Source organism: Delphinus delphis, chromosome 21 (genome assembly GCF_949987515.2).
Source record: "Delphinus delphis chromosome 21, mDelDel1.2, whole genome shotgun sequence".
In the NCBI taxonomy this organism is placed as follows: domain Eukaryota; kingdom Metazoa; phylum Chordata; class Mammalia; order Artiodactyla; family Delphinidae; genus Delphinus; species Delphinus delphis.
The window spans coordinates 24,929,615-24,951,057 of NC_082703.1; the positions used below are offsets into that span (position 1 = coordinate 24,929,615).

At 44.1% G+C, this 21,443-nt stretch overlaps 2 long non-coding RNA genes across 2 annotated transcripts; one reads left to right on the forward strand and one right to left on the reverse strand.

The window, feature by feature from the left end:
- The first annotated feature begins 4,359 nt into the window (after nt 1-4,359).
- LOC132417641 (uncharacterized) lies at nt 4,360-9,611 on the forward strand. The gene is made up of 5 exons (XR_009517903.1): nt 4,360-5,337; nt 6,383-6,528; nt 8,151-8,325; nt 8,659-8,780; nt 9,507-9,611. It is a non-coding gene; the product is annotated as an uncharacterized lncRNA (long non-coding RNA).
- On the reverse strand, nt 8,260-9,685 carry LOC132417642 (uncharacterized). Its single transcript, XR_009517904.1, has 3 exons — nt 9,580-9,685; nt 9,270-9,461; nt 8,260-8,370 (listed from the first exon to the last, which is right to left on the reverse strand). It is a non-coding gene; the product is annotated as an uncharacterized lncRNA (long non-coding RNA).
- Nucleotides 9,686-21,443: the final 11,758 nt, after the last annotated feature.

The window sequence follows — 21,443 nt, forward strand, 5'->3', positions numbered from 1 at the left end:
TCTAGTGTAGTAAGGTGTTCTAATAAATCATGCTTAGAACGCACAATTTGGGAAATGAAACAGTTTTAATACATCAGTTGACAATTACTTTCAGTATCTTGGGTGTCATTTACAATCCTGCAAATAATAAACTCGTAGCTTTTAACATTCAGGCCGAACAGTCGCCTGACTGGGCCTCTTAAGCAGAAGATGAAAATAAAAATCACTTACTGTTTTGTCAGTGGAAATGTTATAGGCCAGTTAACAACACTCTGAAACTTATGGACACGAATTTGAGCCCAGTTAGTTTCTAGTTCAGTGTATGAGTCATACAGGCTCTTGGGCTGTGAGGAGAAAGCTTTAGTATACTTGGTCTATAAAAGAATTGTTTACCCTTAAAAAGTTCAAGTAGGAACCACCGTCCTCCTCGGCCACTTCCTGAGATCAGGGCAGGCAGAGCTTTGTTGTCAGGCCTCAGGTGAGGACACTGGGCCTATCACCCTCCTTAGGTCCTGGTACCACTGGTCAGCGGCAGGGCCCTTTTCCCTTAAGGACTGTGACTTCCTTCCCTGTCCCCACTCCGTCCCCCAGTCCTCTGTGGGGCTCGCCCTGCGCTGCTGTCCCGCGTCGGATCCCTTCCCAGCAGGCACTGAGACGAGGGTGGGTAGCACACTCGGTGCTGGAGGGAGGCGGGTGGAGCAGGAAAGGCGGGGAGGAGGCCAGCTCTCAGTCCACTGCAGGCAGCTGGATGGATCCTGGCCCGGGAAGCACGGACAGCCCTGAGGCCCGGCTCGGCAGTAGTGGGTGGGCTGCTTCTGGGCGTCAGTGCCAGCATTTCCCTGCCTGCCCTGGGTGCAGCCACTCTGCAGACAGAGGGACCAGCTGGCCAGGGGACACGGTCAGGGCGCCGACTGTACTTGTTGGCTGCAGGTTTCATGTGAACAAGTTTTATTCTTGTCATTTTGTACAAATGGCAATGGGTACCGATGTTGGTTGTTTACCCACTCAGTACTTTTTTGTGTGGAGACAGACATTCTCTCTGTCGTTCCCAGGTCCAGCCTGGGACCCGTGTCGCTCCGATCCAGGCCTTCAGCGCTGCCCACCCGGACGGGCTCCGGCTCCGCAGGATCACAGCCGTGCTGCAGGGGACACCCGTGTGCCCCACCTGCTGTGGGCCGGAGCTTCGGGGTCATCGCAGCAGTGGAAGCGCTGGGTCCAGGCCTCCGCGGATCTCCTTCTCCGGGCTGACACCAGGGGGCTCAGGTCTGTGTGGCTTGGCCCCCTGCCCTGCCGGGCCCGAGCATACGCTGGGGTCCCGGCACCACCCCTCCCGTCTCTTCCGACCGTGTGGCTACTCGTGCTTGCCAGCTGTGTCGCCGGTGCAGGCTCATCGTGAGGGCTCCCTGTTCCCGTTGATCTGTTTGCGGTGGGGGGGGGGGGGTCCCTCTTCTTCCTGATGATTCTGTGCCTCTTGAAGCCCGGTTGCCCGTCGAGCACCTCGGAGTCGGTGTCTCCCCAGCCGTCACCTCCAGGCTCTCTGCGCCTCTGCAGGTCACGCAGGGGAGGGTCTCGTGAGAGGGCGTTCTCCAGCCCAAGAGCCACGGTTCTGTTTAGTCTGATGCGTCTAATGTAACTACTCATGTGGGTGGACGCAGGCCTGATCTGCTCTTGTTCATCGTGCCCATGCCTCTTCTGAGTCGGTCCGTTGTTCTCATACTCCATTGTAATTTCTCCTCCTTTTTAACTGCACGCTCAGCTTTCAGGGGCTGCTCTGGGAATCGCGTTCTTCATCCTTCGCCTGTCAGTCCAGGTTATTCCGTATCGTGACGTGAGAGTGTTGATTGTCCTCCAGTTTCTATGTGTATTGACTTAAGTTTCCACTTTGCTCTTGTTGCAATTTCACCATTTATATTTTCAAAAAATGTCTTTCATCTACACTTCATAATTATTAATGCATACTTTTTAAAAATATACTTTATTTTGGCAAACCTCTTAATGTCTAGTTGTTTTGGTTGGTTCTATAGTTTATATCTCTTTCTCAAGATTTGTTTATATCATTCATCTTTCCAAGCAGTAGGGGCTTTTGGTTATTCTTTTTTTTTTCAATAATCTATTTATTTGTCCTTGTATTTATGTCCTTCCGTCTTGTTACTTTGAGTTTATTTAGTTTTCCTCTTTGTAAATTTTTATATTGAATATTTTGTTTTCCTTTAAGTATTGCTTTAACTTTGTCCCACAAATTCTGACATTTTTGTTTTCATTTTCATTCAGTTCTAAATATTTCTTAACCCCCTTCTGATGTACTTTTAAACGCAAGCGTTATTTAGTAATGTTATTTTCTTTCCAAAAATGTGGTATTTTAAAAAAAAGTCTATCGTTTTGGTATTTGTTTGGAAATGTATTGTCCTGTTCTAGAAAGAACATGACCACTTTGTTACTTTGGAATTTATTGTGTTTCCTTCTGTCCAGCAGCTGCCCGGGCGCCTTTGTCTCAGGCACAGCCCCCAGTGCCTGCCGCTGACTGGACATCGCTGGGCCACGGCGCCTTCTTCCCTGATGAAGGAAGCAAGGCTGTGGTCCTGGTCTGAGACATCTGGTAAGTGGTGGAACCTGTGTGTCAACACCAGGTGTTCTTCCCTACTGGGTGCCTTGGTTGGGATTTTTCTTTTGGGGAGGGGAGGCATAGGACTTAGTCATCTGGTTTTGAGCAGAGCACCACTTTAACTAGGTTTTCCCTTCTGGGTCAAGGAGTGTCTCGGTCTCCCGGCACTGCCTACAGTCGCCCCCTATTAGACCACGGCTCATCTGCACGCCCGTTGGAACAGCAGGTAGGAAACTTTCCATTCTTGTGCTAGGGAACTGTGACCCTGAGAAGCCCTGGACACTAGTCTGGTTCTGGTGACACTGGCTGTGTGAAAGAATGTGAAATTAGAGCTCTATTCCATCTTGGAGTCCCCTAGGGTGTATTTTACAAAACTGGGACATTTTCAGCTAGGCTCCTACGTAAAGGAAGAAAATGTTATTTTATTGTAACACTGCTTAGCCCCAGTATTTCTTGGGGTCCAGGGAGAAATGGCCCCAGTAGCTCTCTAAATCACACCACCATATTTCATCTAAAACTGGGGAAGGTAAATGGTACGAAATTCTTCAGCCTTTATGCTGTTGAATCAAAGGGAGCCTTCTGGAATGGGTTTGGCTCTTACCTTGGGTAGGTACGTGTTTGTGTCTTGGTGCATGAGTCCAAACCCTGTTTTCTCTTCCTGGTTTGAACCTTGTTAGGGGGTCCTGGTGGTCCTGGTTTTGGGGGAGACCCCACTGGTAGGAGAGAACTTGAAAGGATTAATTGTTCTCAGAGACCGTCCTGGTATTGACCCTCGTTACAGGGCCCTGGTAACCTGAACGTGGTGTAGACACTCGTAGAGACGGATAGCTTGATTTGCTCTGAGCCTGATTTAGAGCCACCTACAAGTTTGTCCGGAAGTGAGCTGTGTGAATGTGAGTGAATGACATGCGCTATTGTGTTATTTAAACTGAATTGGCTATTTGGGTACTGAAGGAACTCTCACCTTGAAAATGGCCAAAATGGGGCTCTCTTGATGTTCTAAGAGACTGGTTGTTGCGTATGCAGTGAAAGGAAGCTGGCTTCCTAAGAGGAACTTGCTTTACTCTCCCTGTGCCTTTGAGAAACAGATGTTCTGACAACCTCCAATTCCTGAGACTGAAGAGAAAAAAGGGAAGGAGAGTTTTAACTCAAGCAGGAAAACTGAGATCTGTGTCTATATGGGTGTCTGTGTATGTTATAGAGATATGTCTTTACCTCCAGATGCTATCAAAATTAATTTGTAAATGAGCTCTATGTAATTGGCTTAAAGGAAATTAAATGCTTATCTAAATTCTCAGAAATATAAAACTAACCCACCCCAATGAATTTCAGGTTCACATGATCTGGGAAATAGTATTAAATATCTGGTGTTAAAGTTTAAGCTTGTTGATGCCTGAAGACAGAGGTGCCTTCAGAGCCATGAACTATAATTTTTATTGTATTTAGGAAAGTTAATAAGATCTTACTAATCCTGTTACAGAATCTTCACAAGGAAAATAACTTGATACAATGGAACTCTTAAGTAAGTTAAATGTAAATAAGAAGAGTTCTGGGAGTTGAACTTTGGGAATAACTATGTTTTAGAAAATCTACTTAAAAATAGTCTCTCTAGATTTTGGCAATTTGAAACTTTAGGCTTTTGCTAAATTAATTGCTAAATGAGTCTAAGTTTACCCACTTTTGTCTTATGAGAGAAAACCTAAACACGTTTGGGTTTGGGTTTTTTGGACACATGTCTTATACCACATTGAGGAAAGAAATTATGAGAAGATGTATGTTTCTGGAGGTTGTAGAATATATTCATAAGTTTTCCAATCAGGAAACGGTGGTATGATCACAATTGCTTCTTTGTTTTTGCCAGAGATTACAGTTTTTAAGGGTTAAAAGTTGTAATATATGTAAAGCTACTAAAATAAGGGAAACATTTCAGTATATAAGAAGAGTAGGATGTTTGTTTTCATTAAAAGAAGGTAAGAGGAGTGAAAATGCATTTTGTTAAGGGTAAAAGTAATTTGGTCCTAAAGCTGGTTATTTCTAAATGGGAAAGAAAATAAGGGACAAGCTAATATGGAAAAAAAGGTGTGACAGGTTAAAAAAAAGGAACCCGGAACCCCAAAGCATCTGAGAGAGATTAAACTAAGATTGCTCGGTATGTTTAATTACATGGGAAGCATTCTCAAATGAGTGTTAAGCCTCCTTAGGTTATACTGTATGGGTAAATGTTATTAATATATTCTAGAAATTGTATGGAATTCTGAAAAATCTGGTGGTCCTGATAAAATGTCATAATTCTAGTTTTGTTAATTGAGGTCTATTTACTAAGACTCACCTCCCAGGTAGCTCATTATGTTACATAATTTTTTATTTTATATTGGAGTATATAGTTGATGAACAAGGTTGTTAGTCTCAGGTGTACAGCAGAGTGATACAGTTATACATATACATGTATGTATTCTCGTTTAAATTCTTTTCCCATTTAGGTTGTTACATAATATTGAACAGAGTTCCCTGTGCTATGCAGTAGGTCCTTGTTGGTTATCTATTTTATATATAGTAGTGTATACATGTTAATCCCAAACTCCTTAACTATCCCAACTATGTTACTTAATTGTCAAGTTTAACTGAATTATTAAAGGACACTCAAGTTTGTTTCTGAAGCTCATCACAGCAGTCTCTCATTGGATAAAGATCATACATACTGGAAAAGGCATCATTGAAAGGACTGTCTCCAACCTAGATGAAAGGACTCTTACGAGGTATTTTTTTAATTAAGCATCAATGATATTTAATTTTTATTGAACTATATTTACAGTGTTGTTTCAAGTGTATAGCAGAGTGATTCAGTTATGTATACATATATCTGTTCCTTTTCAGATTCTTTTCCCTTATAGGCTCTTACAAGATATTGAGTATAGTTCCCTGGGCGCTATACAGTAGGTCCTTGTTTATTTTATATACCGTAGTGTGGGTATGTTCATCCCAGACTCCTAATTAAAGTTGCTCAGGCACAGTGAAACCGAAGGGAATTGATACAAATTCATATGTGACTACTTCACTAGAGAATCTTCTTTCTATCCTGAACACTGAGGGCAACACACCCTGCACCCCTCTCCTGCACACTGTCTTTACAAACCCTCCCCTCAAAGATGGGGTGGTGGCACAGGGGGTTCAGGTCTTTTGAGCACAAGCTGCTCGTCCTCCTTGTTTGGCCCCAGGTTGGATGCCTTACAAACGCTGCACTTGCCTTCACCACAACCCGGCCTTGCACCCCAGTTTGGTTCACTAACAATGGGCTGGGAGAGCTCGCCAGGTAGCCATGTCTTTTCTCACCTGTCAAACAGGTGGCACAGAGCCCACGTAATCATTTGCCAGTTTGTAGAAACGCTCTCCTCTCTTCCAGCCCATTATACAGGTGAACCTTGAATTGCATGGGTCCACTTAAAGGTGGATTTTATTCAATAAATATATTCAAAATTTTTTGGAGATTCGCAACAATTTGAAAAAAACTCAGACAAACCACACAGCCTAGAAATATTGAAACAAGAGCCAGGTATGTCATGAATGCATGAAATACATGTAGGTACTAGTCTATCCGTACACAGGCATAAGGTGAGTGGTATTTGATATAAAATTGAGAATGTGTTAGTGCTCTGTTTTAGATCTTTGCCTCTCTCGTAGTTGGACAGACAGTGGATTAGCCTATCACAGATAAATGTCTTTTTACGTAGCAATGTTTCCAATACTGTGTTATGAATACAACTGACATAAGCCATAAACATAACGAGTCATTCATTACCGTAGAGGCTACGCCACTGTGAAGCACTCGTGTCAACTGCACCAGGCTACCGCTGACTGAAGAAAAAACGCACAACCTTCAGTTTTTTGGGGGCCTTACTGAAGACTATATAGCCTGTCAGACAGGCCTGAGAGTCTACGGAGGAGCCAGGGTACGTAGGAGTTTTTTGCTTAAAATAGGAAATGCTGAACAAAGATTCCTGCTAACCACAAAAACAGGCATCTCAGGTTAATGCTTTTAGTGCTTTTCTATGCGTGAGAAGATGCAAGAGTCTGGGCTCAGTGAAAATATCCTTCAGGTGTGCATATCCTTCAGGTATGCATCTTAACTGAGGCCAGTATCCAGAGCACAGAATGTGGCCTGTTACCCTCCATTCATGGCCAGTTTGTCCCACGGTGCTGGGAATTCTCATTTCGTAGGTCGATGAGGACTTGATAAAGGCCAATGTAGTATTTTTGGATTAGGCCCTGTTGACTAAAATTCTCTGCATCACCTGTCTTAACTAATCTGTCATGGTCTAGGAAGTGTTTTTCCTTGTTTCTTCTCATATCTAGAGTTGCACCGTTCCAGTTATTCAATATAGAGTCATATATGTGACTGATTGCCTCAAGATTTTAGCCCTCATTAATTTTGTCAAAGGCCTGGTTACACAGTGGGTAATACAAGAGACAACGATCTTATAAAACAGACAGGTAGTAACATTAATAAAGTCATAAGTAGGGAATTAAGCCATGAGGTTCCAGAACCAAACCAGCTCCCTACAACCATCACCAAGACTAGGAAGTGAATCACTTAAGGCAGAAATCTGGTTTTTCACGTGGTCATTAAATGCATCCTAGTAGAGGATTTGTCTGGTATGAAAACACAGCATTCGGTTTGAATTACAGCACAGGTGCCTCCTTGAGATGCTATAAGGCTATCAAGGGCCATGTGATTCTGTAATACCACTTTTCTCATCATAGAGGTGGCCTCAATGATTAATCATTTAGGGGGCTTTTGGGTGAATTCTGTTAAGGCTTTGATATGGGGAGGTACATCTTCCAATCCTACTAATAGCATAAAAATAGATGCTACATGATCATACCAGGGGAATACAGAGCTCTTGGTAAATTTGCTGGAGTCATCTCTAAATTAGCACACAAGTGGCCTTGAGCCCTAGGGAATCCTAAAGTACCTCTTCCCATCCATCCTGGAAGAAGCCAGGGATGTAGATTGGTGCCACAAAACCACTGAGTTCCATTAGGTGCAACCCAGTTACTCCTGGGTACCTGACCCAGTCTGTTCCATGTCAATTACTATCTTTAAGGGAAATGATGATACACTGACATGTTTCATTAAGGCACCCAGCCTAATTTTCTGGTGTTATTAGGCTGAATATCTTTAGTGTGATTTAATTGTTCCCAACATAGGGGGGCGCCTTAAGGGATCACAGCCTGGTATTAGCCATATAAACCTATCCCATAACTGAGGGGGGGTCCCTCCTAATAGTCAGGAAGTTATCATTTTTGACTGAAATTTAGCTTGTTGCTCTGACTGAGCTTGAGTAACTTTAAGGGAAAACTCATTTATGGCCAAAGTCAGAGCAAGAATGCTTGACTGGCCAAGTGAGGGGTTCCCATCAGTTGCAGCTCAGACAGAACTACTTTTTTCTAAGCTTTTCTACAGGCCATCCAATCAGAGCCTTGGAGAGGAGAAGCCCACTAACCAGAAGTAGTGGATGTAGGTAACTGACCACAAACCCAACAATTGCATTGACTTCTAAAATCTGCACAGGATCGTACCCATGACAGAAAAGCATTTGATTCATGTGCATAAAGTCCAGGAAATCAAGAAAATGTTATAAATAATCATACGGTCAGGTCCAGCATCTTGGGATAGCTGTCTCCTGATGTCGTCGTCTTCTCGTCCTGGCGTTGGTGTTTCTTTCCTATCAGAGCATCGCTTTAAGGTGAGTTTGAGGTCAGCAGTCCTCTCTATAGACCAGACGGTGCCTCTTTAGGTGGGAAATACGAATCCAAGAGTCAGTTACCTTCGATTTTGCTGTGCATGAGCTACTTAAAAGAACCTGATAGGGACTTTCCATCGAGGCTGGAGAGAGTCCTTTAAATGATGCCTTTTCCAGTATAGAGTGTCCTGGTTGTAGGTCATAGGGCATCTGACCATCATTTAAAGAAAGCTACTGTGATGGTTATGCTTTAACCTATGCATCAACACTTATAATGTCCTGTTAATTCAATTAAACCCTTGCAATAACGTAACCTATCCCTTTTCATTACTATAGGTTCATATAATCTCTCATCCAGTCTCACTGGTCTCCCCCTGATAATCTCAAAAGGAAACAAATGTTTTCCAGAACAGGTGGATCTGAGGTTGAGGAGAACCAATGGAAGGGCCTCAGGCCAGGTAAGGAATAAGCATTCATCATCTTAGCCAGTTGGGTTTTAATTGTTCCATTTGTTCTTTCTACTAACCCAGAGGGCTGGTGGTGATAAGCACAATGGAAATGCTGCTTAATTGGCCAAATCTTAACGATTTGTCCAGTAAAATGAGTTCCCCTGTCACTATGTGGTTCTGAGGGGACTCCCCAAATGGGCATCACTCTTGGTAAAATAAAATGTCCTACACATCGGGCTGTGGCCCTTCAGCATGGGATGCCTCAACCCAGTGTGAAAACATACAAATCAAAACAAGAACATACCGATAACCTTGAGGGGGGCACGTATAAAATCAGTCTGCCAAGTCGCAACGGGACCTGCAGGTCGTGGCAAATTCCCTTGAGAACTATGTAACGGCTTCCCTGGCTTATATTTTGGACAAGTGGTACATCTTGAATAATTCCCAAGCTCTCACAAAAGTCTTTCGGCAGTTTTTTACCCCATAATACCGTCCTACCTGGGTTCCAATGTGTTAACTCGTGAACATATTGCAAAATAGGATATTGAGCTTCAAAGGGAAGGATAGGCCTCCCGTCTGGGTGTATCCACAGCTTTGTGTGAGTTCAGGCTGCCTCCCTTGTGTGTCCAGGTGTCTGTTTTCTGGTGCCATTCCTTGAAACTTGACCATGTCAGTAAGGTTGCTGGGAGGCTGAAAAGGAAAGGCAGTGGTTAGTTGCTTGTTTTTGTTTTGCAGAGCCTCAGTCTTGGCAACGTGATCAGCTAAAGAGTTTCCTTTTGCTTCAGCAGTGTCAGCCTTTGAATGATACCTTAATGGCAAGTGCACCTGGCAGCAGAATGGCATCCATTTTTAACAGACTGTCCTCGGGATGTTAGAAATCCTGTTGCCAACGCATACCCAAGTCGTGGTCCCCCCCAGAAGCATGGCGGCCGTCTGTGTAGGTATTAGCGGGCTTTCCTTTTGCCAGCGGGCAGGCTCTCAGTGCTATTAGTTCAGCCTGTTGGACAGAAGAGACATGAGACAAGGGACCGTTTTCTAGGGCAGACACTGGAGGAACAATGGCATAGCCAGCCTGGCACCTCCCATGAGGTCCTCGCAGATACGCACCACCCATGAGTAACAAAGTCAGGATTATCCATTGGGCTTTCTTGAAAATCAGTCCTGGGATAGAAAAGATAACGTCTGAGTCTTCTGGGAGCAAGGTGGCTGGATTAAGTTAGTCACACCTGTGGGGAGAGATATGGTGAGAGCAAGACAATCTCATGAGAAGTTAATCGCCCTGAATAACGTGTGTGATGAGAGTTTAGTAAAGCTTCCGTGGCATGGGGGACAAAGATGGTGAGAGTGACTCATGATGCAGCACAGCTGTTGCTGAGACAGCCCCGGGACAAGGGCGGGGGAAGCCCTTGTCTACTGCAGCTAGCTGCTGGCTGTATGACCTATTGGTGGGTAGTACCGCCGTGTTGCTGGGTTAATACTCCGTGTGGCACCTTTGTTTTCATGTACAAAGAGAAAAAGGTAAATCATAAAAAGCTGGGTTCTTTTTAGTGTCTCCCTGGCTTCAGAATGTTTTATTTCCCAGAGGTTCGGCTTGGCCTTGTTTAAACAAGTTACATAATGGTTGGGCCACTAAAATAAAAACTCTGTAATCCAGTTCCTGCAATAGCCTGCAGGATCTAGAAATCCCTCAAATGCCCTTTTGTCCTAGGGGCAGGGAAAGCCAAAATGTATTTCACCGTCAATTAAAGGTCCTTTAGATGTCATTTGTTCTAAATATTTCACATTAGCCTTACAAAATTGTAATTTTTCCTCACTTTGTCCCTTTGAGCTAGTCTTGAAGTACAGGCTGTCTTCCTATTTATCAAAGAATTCGAACACAACAGCAAATCACCTGCACATTGTATCAAAACTGATTTATGAGGAAAAGCTAGATCATCTAGGTACGTTTTTAATACCTGGGGAAGGTGAGTATAGCCCCGCCACGTTACAGTCCGTGTATGCTGCCGTTCATCCCAAGTAAAGGCAAAGGGTGCTGGCCACCAGGATGCACAGGGATGCCAAACAGTGCACTGTGGAGGCCACAGAAAAGAAGTCACTGTTCTTAGGAACACAGGACAGAAAGGCATGGGGGTTGGCAAGGAGTAATGACGGCACTGCTAGAGCTCAAACCCTACACGATCCTCCAGCCCTCGCCGCCATTAGGTTTGCTAACAGGCAGAATGAGTGTGTCACAAGGCCCGGTGCAAGGCGTGAAGTCTTTCTCAATGTAAGCTGGTGTCAGGTGTTATTCCCTCCGTGGCTTCCTGCCTCCATATGGGGACGCGGTTCTTCTCGTCTTGGGTCGTTTTAACAGGCGGTGTGGAATGTTATTTCCATATGTCAGTAACTCTTCAGGTACTAAGCCTAGCAAGTCTTCGTCAGCATCACCTTGACCATGGCTCACAAACATTGTATGATGAAGGAAATCAGCTCTAAAAACATCTCCCCCTTAGGAGTAAGGAAATATGGGCTTCATAAGTTTCTAATCAATCTCTTCCTGTCAGGTGAATAGGGGTGCTTTCTACTAGAAAAGATGAGTGCCTTCCTTTAAGTTCTCCTAAGTAAAATGCTAAAGATAATGGTTTAAGAGCCTTAAGAGGTGCAGTAGAAATCCCTACCATCTACACTGAAGTATTACTTCATGGGAGGGAGCCTCTGGTTTTGGTTTAAAACTGAAAAGGTGGTCTCTGTATCTATTAGGGCTTTGTTTCTCTCTGTCTTGTCTCTCTACTTCTGCCAGGGTGTTACAGAAGAAAGACTGCCACTGTTCCCTCAGAGGAGCCCTATTCTTGTTTAACTCGGTATTCTGATCTGAAATCTAGTCTGTTCTTGAAATCTTTCATTTTTCTACAGTTCCTTCTTTTTTTTTAAACACAGTAAAAGAAAATGCTAGGTTCCTCTGTCAGTCGAGGATTGAACGGGGGTTTGTTAACTGTAGCCTGACCTTGCTTACTTAATTGGCACAGTTGAAGGCTCACGATTTTTTTTCATAAATTTATCTTTAGCTGCGTTGGGTCTTCATTGCAGCGCGTCAGTGCGTGGGCTTTCTCTAGTTGCAGTGTGCAGGCTTCTCGTTGCAGAGCATGGGCTTCAGTAGTTGTGGCATGCGGGCTCAGTAGTTGTGGCTTGCAGGCTCTAGAGCGCAGGCTCAGTAGTTGCTCCGCAGCACGTGGGATCTTCCTGGACCAGGGCTTGAACCTGTATCCCTTGCGTTGGCAGGTGGATTCTTAACTGCGGTGTCATCAGGGAAGTCCCGAAGGTTCACGATTTTTATAGATGTATCCTCTCTGATGGTTTTGAAAAGCTATCAGCCAGCGTGGTAAGGGCATTTGTATGTAACACTGACCAACCGAAGTTGTGTTTTTAATTACAGTAGCCAATTCCTCATTTATACCTTCCGAAATGGACGTAAGCAAAGGCTCATTGTGGTGGTTAGAGAACATTCAGATGTTATGCCAGAATGTTGTTTAAAAGTTCTCACACCATGATCTAGGATTTTATCCTGTTTTTGTTTGCACTGCTGAATTTTTGTCTAGGCTATGGCTTTTGGGAAAAACTCTGGGATAAATGAGTAATTTATGAGCCAATTCCTTGCATTCAACTCGAAAATCGAAGTTTGTTTGTTAAGGGCTGTTTCCATTCTACTTTCTCTATCCGTTGCCTTGCTTTACTTTCAGAAAGGAATAGCTATATTACGGGATACATATCTGCAAACCCAGACTCACGGGCTTGGATGGCTAACTCATATTCCCTGCATATCCCAATGGGCCTTGACTAGGGTCAGGAAACCCCTTAGCTAAAGCCCTAAGTTTTGCTCGAGTCCAGGGTGTGTATGTAAGCACAGAGGACAGTTCCCCTCTTCCTGTGAAAGGTTTTCCTTAAAGGGGGATAGAAGTACTTCTGATTTAATGTCCTCCTTTGCTGGGGGGAGAGGAAGCAGCAAGGGGCAGAGGTGATGGAAGAGAGAAGGGAACAGCATCTGGGTCAGGGGGTTCAGATAAAAGAGGAAATGAGGGGGAGCAGAGGAGAGGCAGGGTTAATACTGGCAGCTTTCAGAAATGTTGATAAAGTAAGTTTTGGTTGATTTCCTGCAGAAGCTTATCATTTCGTCTTTAGAAGCTTCTAATATCCATAAGCATTCCCTTCCATCTGTCTGATCTTGTGGACTGCTTTCGCTAGCTGCATACACAGGAAAATTCTGGAATGTCAGAAGAACCCAAATGTGGCCGTTTGAGGTTGTGATCTCCTTTAGTGTGGTTTCTCCAATCAAGTAAGTATTTGCAGGTATAAATTCCATACATATTGTACCTGAACCTGGCCTGGGTGTTAGTTGGAGGCTAGCAATCTGTCCTTTTTGTTTTAAAAGCTTTGTTTCCCATTCCAAGGTGGATGTGTTGAGATAAGAATCATTACTGATGATCCCATGGTGGGCCAGCGTGCTGGCTGTGAGCCTGATTCCTCGGGATTTTAGCCCAGAGCCATTGCAGCGCTCTTACAGGTCCTACTTTCTGTAGCCTAAGACCACAGTGGGTGCTTGCAGCACCGAGTGGCCGGCTCTTATATGTGTCCCCAGCTGAGATGAGTGGGTTTCCCTCTACAGATGGCAGCCCAGTATGAGGACTTACCTCCACCACTCCCACAAGTTTCCCAGTTGCCTGAGAAAGCCAGTGCTGTCAGGAAGGAGATGGCTCATAAGGGCTTTCAGCTCCAAAGAAGGGACATCTTCATTTTTATTCCAATAATCTGTTAAAGTAGCCAAATAAAGGAAAAATGACATGTCAGTCTCCCACCTAATTTCCCAGTCCAACCAATCAACTGAGTAAAATCTCCCCAACATCTCTCAACTGGGATAACCCAGGTTCTTCTTCTTGAAATTAAATTCAAGGAAAACCTCCTCCTCCAGTGAGGGATTTATCCACCACCGAATACAATAGGATCAGCCAGTAACAGGAGATCTGAGACCGGGGGGCTCACCAAGGAGACGGCTGGGCACAAGAGGCCTCTGCTGGCCAGTCCGCCAGTCCCTGCAGGGCTCAGGCAGAGGAGAAGCCTGCTCCAAGTTCCCTTCCGGTCACCAAAGCCGCTGACTGAAGGAAAACATACAACCCAAAAGCTGCAAGTTAAAGTTTTAAGCCCAGGAGACAGCCTCTCAGGAGGTAAGGGAGGTGCCAAGATGCAGCGAGTTTTTGCTGGAAGACAAGAATTTAGTCAAAGGTTACTGCTTGTCACACACACCAAAGCCCCAGGCAGTTCAGGTTAGTAATTTTAGTGCTTCTGTATGTATGGGAAGATGAAGAATCTGGCCTCACTGAAATTATTCTTTAGATGTGCACTTAAACGATCTAGGGCTGGTACCCGAGCACAGAATGTTTCCTGAATCCCCGCGGGGCATGCCGTCAGGGCAGCTGCAGCAGCTGATGGCTTGATCATGCCCAGTATTCTTTGTTTACTGGAATGGCAGGTGACACTCCCTGTCCACACTACATACATCATATTGCTGTTGCTTCATTATCAATGCCTGAACCATTATTCCTATAAATAAAAATGAATTTTCACATTGTTTTTGATGTCTAGTGTTAGTAATAACCTCTGCAGTGTTTTATATCATAATACTGACAGATGACTCATCTTGTAAACGTACATCATCGATAAATGCAGTATTATAAGTATTCCTTATGATGTTAACATTTTCTCTAGCTTACTTCTCTGTAACAATGCAGTGTATACACACATAGAAAATATGTTAATTGACTACATTATTGGTAAGGCTTCTGGTCAATAGTATAGTAGTTGAGTTTAGGGGAGTCAAAAGTTACACGCAGCAGAGAGAATTCCCAAGATGGCAGAGGGGAGACCCTGAGCTCGCCTGCTCTCAAGGGCAAACCAGAATTACAGTGTGCGAAGAATCTATTGTTGACAAAGACTCGAACCTACCAGAAAAGATCTGCAAGTGATAAAGAAGGAAGCACAAGCTGGGTAGGAGGGGCCGAGTCACAGCACCGTCAAGACCCCCAGAGGAGGGAGAACAAGGTGGCAGCGGAGGGCGTGGAGCTCACCCCCTCCCACAGATGTCAAATGCATCTACACGTGGAGCAGTTCTCAGGGGAACTACACGGAAACTGGCAGAGCTGCTGTACAACCAAGGCTGCAGGAAGATACGTAACCAGCGAGGACAGGAAGAAAAGCGTTGGTTCGGGACCCCCGCCCCTGGGAGGGTACTAAGAAGAGGGAGATTGTGTGGGTGGACACTTGCCCTTGGGAGTGAGCCAGGCAAGCCAGACTGGGCCTCCCAGGCCTGGGGCCCTGCGTAGTGGACACAAGTCTCCCTTGGCTGGTTGGAGAACTGCTGCGACAGGTATGAAGGCTGGAGAAGCCTAGGCTCCGTTCATGAGGAGTGCATAGGTGCTGGCTTGCCACTGGACAGGCTGGAGAGAGGTCTGACCTAGTGGCTCCCAGCCTGCCAGGCTCCCCAGTCCGAGTGAGGAGACACACCATGCACTCCATGCCACACCTCAGCAGTGTTTCTAGGGCAGCCAGGCCCTGGGAGGAGACTCATCGAGGGCCACAGGGGTTGCCTAGGGGCCCGGGGTGAGGTCCAGATGGGGTGGTGGCAGCCACTGTCGGTGCACCACGCAGGCAGCCCAGACCCTCTAACAACAGTGGGGCTGCTGGAACCCCTACAGCACACCACGATCCCCCACTCCCAGCTGAGCTAATCTGCTCACCCACCCACTCCACGCCACAGCCTTGCACTAGGTCTCAGACAGCCACAACAGGGAAAAGACGCGACACTGGGCTGCATCCAGCGGAAGGGCAGACACCAGCACAGACCTCTGTGAGCACACGAGCCCCACTTGCTCCAGCAATCCCCTCCTTCGGAGCAACGGCCCCAATGCAGAAAGAAGGAAAAACACACTTCAAGGAACAGAGCCATCCACTCCCTTCGAGATCACAGCAGGTAACTGTTTCACCTAAATTCATAGACACAGAAATTTAAGAAAAATGACAACACAGGGGACCTACTCTCAACTGAAAGAGAGCAAAGCCCTGAAAAAATAATGAAACAAAGGTAATGAGTCTACCAGACAATGAATTAAAAATGCTAACTGAATTAAGAATTGATCTAAGCACAGATTATTTTAATAAGGAACTAGAAGCTATAAAGACAGCCTAATCAAAAATAGATAATTTTAAAAAAACAGGTAATTAAATCTGAGATTAAAAAGCGCTCTAGAAGCAATGAATAGCAGACTGAATGACACAGAACAACACATAAGTGAACTGAGAGAGAGAATAGAAATCACCCAATCAGAACAGCAGACAGAAAGACGCATGAAAAAAGGAAAGCAACATACAGGCTCTATGGGATAATATAAAATTGTGTCAGCATTTCCATAATAGGGATTCTCCACAAGGAGAAGGAAGGGGATCAAATGTATTTTGAAGAAATTATGGCTGAAAACTTCCCAAACCTAAAAAAGGAAACAGATACCCAAGTACAGGAAGCATAGAGGGTCCCAAACAACATGAACACAAAGAGACTCACACTGAGACATACCACGATTAAAACAGAAAAAGTTATAGAGGATTCTAAAGGCAACAACAGGAAAACAGAGTTATATACAAGGGAATCCCCATAACGCTATCAGCTGATTCCCCTGTGGAAAGTTTGCAGGCCTAAAGGGGGCAGCATATATACAGAGTTCTCAAAGGGAAAACCCTGCCACCTCAGATACTGCACCCAGTAAGATCATCATATGAGACAGAAGGATGAAGAATTTCTCAGGCAGTCAAAAACCAAAAGAATTCAGAAATACTAAAACTATTCTAGAAGTGTTGAAGGGTCTTTTTGAAACGGAGAAGTAGCAGGAATCTGTAGGAAAGGGAAAAGCCCAATAGGAAAGGCAAATATATACTAAGGATTTAAGATCACTGAAACCAGTATGTAGACTGAAACACAAAACAAGATTGTAAAAGCAATTATAACTACAACTAACAAAAAAGTGATGAATGTGAAGATGTAAACTATAACATCAAATATACACAGTGTACGAGGGGAGTAAAAAAAAATATTTTAGGACATGTCTGAACTTAAATGACTATCAGTTTAAAGCAAGTACATATAATTATGGGTCAACATATAAGCCCCATAGTAACCACAAATCAAAAACCTACCACAGATACACAAAAATCAAAAAGAAAGGAAACCAAGCATACTACTGAAGAAAAATCAAACCACAACATGAGAAACAAGAAACAGAAGAACTACAAAAAGTGGGAAACAAAGAATAAAAATAGCAATAGGTATGTACTTACCAATAATGCCTTTAAATGTCAGTGGTCTAAATGCTCCAATCAGCAGACACAGGGTGGATTTTTCAAAGTGTGCATTTTTCTCTGAGCTGGAACTCCTCCACAACTGACTATCCCTAAGGGGCTGATGAGCTGCCCGGGCCTGGGAGGAAAGGATCCAAACCTTTCGAAAGGCGAGCTCTGTGTTGGCCAAAAACGTTAAAGGTCTGATTTCCTCTCCTACAAGTGTGAGGACATAAATCAGTTTCTGGGCTGGAGAAAACTTTAGATAAACTAGAGGCAAGAAGGGAATAAAGCTCTCCAGCCTCTTCTTCAACTTGGTCACTGCTGCTGCTGCAGCCCCTCCTAGGATTCCCACCAAAATCACAACTGCTGAACAAGCATTGACAAAAAAAAAAAAATGGAACTGAGATTGGTTCAAGATGGCAGACTACAAGGACGTTCTGCACCAGAATCACAACTAACTGCTGAACAATCATCCACAGGGAGACACTGGAACTCACCAAAAAAGATACCCCACATGCAAAGACAAAGGAGAAGCCACGATGAGACAGTAGGAGGGGCATAATCACAATAAAATCAAACCCCATAACTGCTGGGTGGGTGATTCACAAACTGGAGAACACTTACACCACAGAAGTCCACTCACTGGAGTGAAGGTTCTGAGACCCAACCTGGGGGTGTGGCAATGGGAGGAGGAATTCCTAGAGAATCAGACCTTGAAGGCTAGTGAGATTTGATTGCAGGACTTCAACAGGACTGGGGGAAACAGAGACTCCACTCTTGGAGGACACACACAATGTACTGTGCACACTGGGACCCAGGGGAAGGAGCAGTGACCCCATAGGAGACTGAGCCAGACCTACCTGCTAGTGTTGGAGGGTCTCCTGCAGAGGCAGGGGGTGGCTCTGTTTCACCGTGGGGACAAGGACACTGGCAGTAGAAGTTCTGGGAAGTATTCCTTGGTGTGAGCCCTCCCAGAGTCCACCATTAGCTCCACCAAAGAGCCCAGGTACGCTCCAGTGTTGGGTCGCCTCAGGCCAAACAACCAACAGGGAGGAAACCCAGCCCCACCCATCAGCAAACAAGCAGATTAAAGTTTTATTGAGCTCTGCCCACCAGAGCAACACCCAGCTCTACCCACCACCAGTCCCTCTCATCAGGAACTTGCAGAAGCCTCTTAGATAGACTCATCCACCAGAGGGCAGACAGCAGAAGCAAGAAGAACTACAATCCTGCAGCCTGTGGGAAAAAAACCACATTCACAGAAAGATAGACAAGATGAAAAGGCAGAGGGCTGTGTACCAGATGAAGGAACAAGAGAAAACCCCAGAAAAACAACTAAATGAAGTGGAGATAGGCAACCTTCCAGAAAAAGAATTCAGAATAATGATAGTGAAGATGATCCAGGACCTCGGAAAAAGAATGGAGGCAAAGATCGAGAAGATGTAAGAAATGGTTAAAAAAGACCTAGAAGAATTAAAAAAACAAAGAAACAGAGATGAACAATACAATAACTGAAATGAAAAATACACTAGAAGGAATCAATAGCAGAATAAATGGGGCAGAAGAACGGATAAGTGACCTGGAAGGCAGAATGGTGGAATTCACTGCCATGGAACAGAATGAAGAAAAAAGAATGAAAAGAGGGCTTCCCTGGTGGCACAGTGGTTTAGGGTCCGCCTGCCGATGCAGGGGACATGGGTTCGTGCCCCGGTCCAGGAAGATCCCACACGCCGCAGAGCGGCTGGGCCTGTGAGCCATGGCCGCTGAGCCTGCGCGTCCGGAGCCTGTACTCCGCAACGGGAGTGGCCACAACAGTGAGAGGCCCGCGTACCGCAAAAAAAAAAAAACAAACCAAAGAATAAAAAGAAATGTAGACAGCCTAAGAGACCTCTGGAACAACATTAAATCCAACAACATTCGCTTTATAGGGGTCCCAGAAGGAGAAGAGAGAAAGGACTTGAGAAAATATTTGAAGAGATTATAGTTGAAAACTTCCCTACCATGGGAAAGGAAATAGCTACCCAAGTCCAGGAAGTGCAGAGAGTCCCATACAGGATAAATCCAAGGAGAGACATGCCGAGAGACACATAGTAATCAAATTGGCAAAAATTAAAGACAAAGAAAAATTATTGAAAGCAGCAAGGGAAAAAGGACAAACAACATACAAGGGAACTCCCATAAGGTTAATAGCTGATTTCTCAGCAGAAACTCTACAGGCCAGGAAGGAGTGGCATGACACATTTAAAGGGATGAAAGAGAAGAACCTACAACCAAGGTTAACTCTACCCAGCAAGGATCTCATTCAGATTCGATGGAGAAATCAAAAGCTTTACAGACAAGCAAAAGCTAAGAGAACTCAGCACCACCAAACCAGCTCTACAGCAAATGGTAAAGGAACTTCTCTAAATGGGAAACACAAGAGAAGAAAAGGACCTACAAAAACAAACCGAAAACAATTAAGAAAATGGTAACAGGAACATACATATTGATAATTACCTTAAACGTGAATGGATTAAATGATCCAACCCAAAGACACAGGCTCGCTGAAAGATACAAAAACAAGATCCATATACATGCTGTCTACAAGAGACCCACTTCAGACCTAGGGACACATACAGACTCAAAGTGAGGGGAAGGAAAAAGATATTCCATGCAAATGGAAATCCAAAGAAAGCTGGAGTAGCAATATTTATATCAGATAAAATAGACTTTAAAATAAAGAAGTTACAAGAGACAAGGAAGGACTACATAATGATCAAGGGATCGATCCAAGAAGATATAGCAATCATAAATATATATGCACCCAACACAGGAGCACCTCAATACATAAGGCAACTGCTAACAGCTCTCAAAGAGGAAATCGACAGCAACACAATAACACTGGGGGACTTTAACACCTCACTTACACCAACAGACAGATCATCCAAACAGAAAATTAGTAAGGAAACACAAGCTTTAAATGACATGATAGACGAGATAGATTTAACTGATATTTATAGGACATTCCATCCAAAAACAGCAGATTACACTTTCTTCTCAAGTACACACAGAACATTCTCCAGGATAGATCACATCTTGGGTCACAAATCAAGCCTCAGTAAATTTAAGAAAACTGAAGTCATATGAAGCATCTTTTCTGACCACAACACTATGAGATGAGAAATCAATTTACAGGGGAAAAAAAAACATAAAAAACACAGACACATGGAGGGTAAATAATACGTTACTAAATAACCAAGAGATCACTGAAGAAATCAAAGAGGAAATCAAAAAATACCTAGAGACAAATGACAATGAAAACACAATGATCCAAAACCTGTGGGATGCAGGACTTCCCTGGTGGCGCAGTGGTTGAGAGTCCGCCTGCCGATGCAGGGCACACGGGTTCGTGCCCCAGTCCGGGAAGATCCCACATGCCGCGGAGCGGCTAGTCCCGTGAGCCATGGCCACTGAGCCTGTGTGTCCAGAGCCTGTGCTCCGCAACGGGAGAAGCCACAACAGCCAGAGGCCCGCATACCGCAAAAAACAAAAAACAAAAAGAAAACCCTATGGGATGCAGCAAAAGCAGTTCTAAGAGGGAAGTTTACAGCAATACAAGCCTACCTCAAGAAAAATCAAACAATCTAACCTTACACCTCAAGGAACTAGAGAAAGAAGAACAAACAAAACCCAAAGTTAGCAGAAGGAAAGGAATCATAAAGATCAAAGCAGAAATAAATGAAATAAAAACAAAGAAAACAATAGCAAAGATCAATACAACTAAAATCTGGTTCTTTGAGAAGATAAACAAAATTGATAAACCATTAGCCAGACTCATCAAAAGGGAGTGGACTCAATAAAATTAGAAATGAAAAAAGAGAAGTTACAACAGAAATACAGAGCATCCTGAGAGACTACTACAAGCAACTCCATGCCAAAAAAATGGACAACCTGCAAGAAATGGACAAATTTTTAGAAAGGTATAAACTTCCAAGACTGAACCAGGAAGAAATAGAAAATATGAACAGACCAATCACAAATAATGAAATTGAAACTGTGATTAAAAATCTTCCAACAAACAAAGGTTCAGGACCAAATGGCTTCACAGGTGAATTCTATCAAACATTTAGAGAAGAGCTAACACCCATCTTTCTCAAACTCTTCCAAAAAATTGCAGAGGAAGGAACACTCCCAAACTCATTCTATGAGGCCACCATCACCCTGATACCAAAACCAGACAAAGATACTACAAAAAAAGAAAATTACAGACCAATATCACTGATGAATATAGATGCAAAAATCCTCAACAAAATACTAGCAAACAAAATCCAACAA